Source organism: Schistocerca serialis, chromosome 3, assembly GCF_023864345.2.
Source record: "Schistocerca serialis cubense isolate TAMUIC-IGC-003099 chromosome 3, iqSchSeri2.2, whole genome shotgun sequence".
NCBI classification, from domain to species: domain Eukaryota; kingdom Metazoa; phylum Arthropoda; class Insecta; order Orthoptera; family Acrididae; genus Schistocerca; species Schistocerca serialis.
This window is the reverse complement of record NC_064640.1, coordinates 361227025-361230463: the sequence shown is the minus strand read 5'-3', so window position 1 is coordinate 361230463 and position 3439 is coordinate 361227025. Positions and strand designations below refer to the sequence as shown.

General features: G+C 46.2%; 1 pseudogene; it reads right to left on the bottom strand.

Annotated features, from left to right (window-relative positions):
- Positions 1–1832: 1832 nt before the first annotated feature.
- LOC126472038 (5S ribosomal RNA) lies at positions 1833–1951 on the bottom strand (annotated as a pseudogene).
- Positions 1952–3439: the final 1488 nt, after the last annotated feature.

Sequence of the window (3439 nt, the reverse complement as noted above, 5' to 3'; positions counted from 1 at the left end):
AAGTCTAATGCGCTGCTTCCCGAGTGGGAAGGCGTACCGGTCCCTGGCACGATTAATGTCGAGGTCCGGTTTGCCCGCCAGCCTGTGGATGGCTTTTAGGCGGTTTTCCTTCTACTTCGGCGAATGCGGACTGGTTCCCCTTATTCCGTCTCAGTTACACTGTGTCGGCGATTGCTGTGCAAACACCATCTCACCGTTTCCACTTATGCGTACACCATAACTACTCCATCACGCAACATTTGGGGTGTATGAGACGTTCCCCTGGGGAGGGGGGGGGGGGGGGAGGCGGGTCCACTGAGCACTGAGGGTCGAATCGCACAGTAACCCTGGGTTCGGTGTGGGGCGGCGGTGGGGTGGGTGGACTGCTGTGGCGTGTTGTGGGGTTGTGAACCACTGAGGGCTACGGCGGGACGAAGCCTCTCCGTCGTTTTTAGGTCCCTGGTTTAATACAATACAATATAGTAGGCTGAAATGAAGGTGGACTGAATCCGATGTCACTCCAAGATTTAAACCCACTGACAGGTCCGAAACTGTGGTTCATTGTCTAAAATAATTTTGTTCATGTGATCCGTCTCCTTTGAAAAATGTTTCAGACGTACATATATCACCGACCTTCCGGTGGTCTTCCTTATTGGAATGATGGAAACAGTTATAGGTCAGTCTAACGACGACAAGAACGAAGCAGAAACCTTGCTTTGTACGTAGAAGAGGTCCGAAACGGTCAGTTGCCGCTAACTCATGTAGCTTAATGGGAATAATTGAAAACAACTGCCTCTGGTGTGATATGATGGGTGACTTTGCTTTCTGGCTCGCTTTACAGACTGAGACCACATTTCTGATGTGTCTCTCTGTGCCCTTAAAGTGAGAGATGGGATGGAGTTTATAGAAACACTTCTTGGGCACAATGTGAATATAGCTCAGATGAGCCGGCCGCGGTGGCCGAGCGGTTCTAGGCGCTTCAGTCCGGAACAGCGCGATTGCTACGGTCGCCGGTTCGAATCCTGCCTCGGGCATGGATGTGTGTGATGTCCTTAGGTTAGTTAGGTTTAAGTAGTTCTAAGTTCTAGGGGACTGATGACTTCAGATGTTAAGTCCCATAGTGCTCAGAGCCATTTTAGCTTAGATGAGTTTACCACAATAATTTGTTCGCCAGTTCATCAGGAATACTTAGTAACCACAAGACTTCTCAGGTTCATGCTATCAAAACAGAACGTTTTTCCTCACTAAATAATACTGTCAGATGCCAATCTGAAATCTGTCCTTAAAGTTTGTTTTGATGTCAAGAAGAATATGGTCCTTGTCTTGTTCCCTGTCAATTTACTTTAATGAGGTAGGTACATAGTTTTCGAACACTATTTTCTTCATTTCTGTGAAGTCATTTTTGTGTCTTACTCTCTATGTACATGGTTGCTTTCCTTGTTAAAAGATGAATGTCAAATTGCAATACAAATACTTTACGCTGATATGACAAAAGTCGTGGGATGCCTCCTAATACCGTGTTTGACCTCCTCTTGCCCGGCGTAGTGCCTCAACTAGACGTGACATGGAGTCAACAAGTCGTTGGAAGCCCCCTGCAGAAATGTTGAGCCATGCTACCGCCATAGCTGTCCATAATTGCGAAAGGGTTGTCGGTGCAGGATTTTTAGCTCGAACTGACCTCTCGATCATGTCCCATAAATGTTCGATAGGATTCATGTCGGGCGGTCTGGGTGGCCAAATCATTCGCTCGAATAGTCCAGGATGTTCTTCAAAAGTGTAATAATGCTATACGGCTCAAGTGCTTGGCGCATGGCTTTCAATTGGACACCAGTTTGGCGACTTGCGTGTTCCTGGGCCAACGGCACCCGGTTTCCCCAGGCGGTTACTCATCCTAGTACTAACCGGGGCCGCCCTTGCATAACTTCGGTGATCGGACGGGAACCTGTGTATCCAATGTGGGAACGTCGTTGGCGCGTCATAGCTAAAAGATAACCTTCGCGCCAGTTGTAAGTTCCCGATTCATGGTGTTTGTCTCTAGATGTCTCCCTGAAGCAGTTTGCTTGCCCGTTCGTTCATTATAAAACGTGAGTCGAATCGAAATGACGGTAAAACAGTAATGAAATGCGTTTAGGGTTCTTCGCTGCAACAGGTGCAATTCAGTTACAATGTGGCAGCGTGATTTTCATCCAGACTGCGGCACCTGCATTCGATGATGATACCTGTAGTTCGATACACTTGTCGCTCATGTAAGCGGAAATCCACACGTTGCACCCTTCTGCGCGTTTAAGAGGTAGAGCGCATTCAACAGCTTTTTCTCATGTAGTCCGCTGAAGGCTACTTATCATACCAGTCGAGAACTAGCCATTCCTCATATCTCTGTCTGGTGTGTTTTGCGATAGCGTATGTTGTTCAAACCCTGCATTATTCAGTTCCTACAGGCCCTTCATGATGGTGATAAACAAAAACGTGTACATTGTGGATCTATTCTGAGCGTATGGTTGGAAGACAACAATTTCTTTTCTCGTTTAGTGTTGAGTGATGGGACTACATTCCATCTAAGAGGAAAAGTGAACCGCCACAACGCAATAACATAGAAAACACAACAACCACATAACACAGTCAAGCACGAAGGAGACTCACAGAAGTTTCATGTGTTTTTCGCTGTTATCCGGGGAAGAAATTTCCGGCTTTCATTTCCTCAGTAAGACAGTTACAGGAATCGTGTTTGAGATCTGAATTTTTCTGCAAGAAAATAACATGACATTATTCAACGGCGCGGAGTACTAGCGAAGTGCCACCAGCGTGGAAGAGCATTAATGAGTTGTCTCAACGACGGATCACCTGTGAAAGGAGAAAGACGGAGGGGGGCTGGGATAGGGGGGGGGGGGGGAGGAGGGGCAGAACATGGATCTCGCAATGCACCATTGGCCTCCAAGATACACTGTTTTGTAAGGGTTTCTGAAATATCCCACTTGAAACGAGTATGGGTGAAACAACGGAGCCGCATAGCAACAGCAGTGAATGTAGTAACTCCAGCTACATCGCAAGGCATGGGACTAGTATAACTATCATCTGGATGTTTTTCGTGCGTGCGGCGGAGATTGCATTGAACTTTTGTGAAAGGCAAATGAAAATTTTGATTCTGATTGCAAAAGTACCCCAAGTTTATATGCACGTGCATGATAAAGATATACCTTTGTAAGATTAGATGTTTTTTCTGAAAATAAAAACTTTATAGTCTCAAGCTTCTACGACGCAGAAAAAAAATTAGTAAAACTGGAAAGACGACGTCGATTTCGATCCATTGACGACATATGTCACCTGGGATATAGTAGATGTACTTATAAGGGTGTCAGCGTCGTCCGCCAACAGATAGCTTACTAACAGCTACCAGAGCGCTACTAATATCTACCCTTTAATAGGAAATGCTCACAGCCAGAAGGCTCTGTATGGCTCTGAG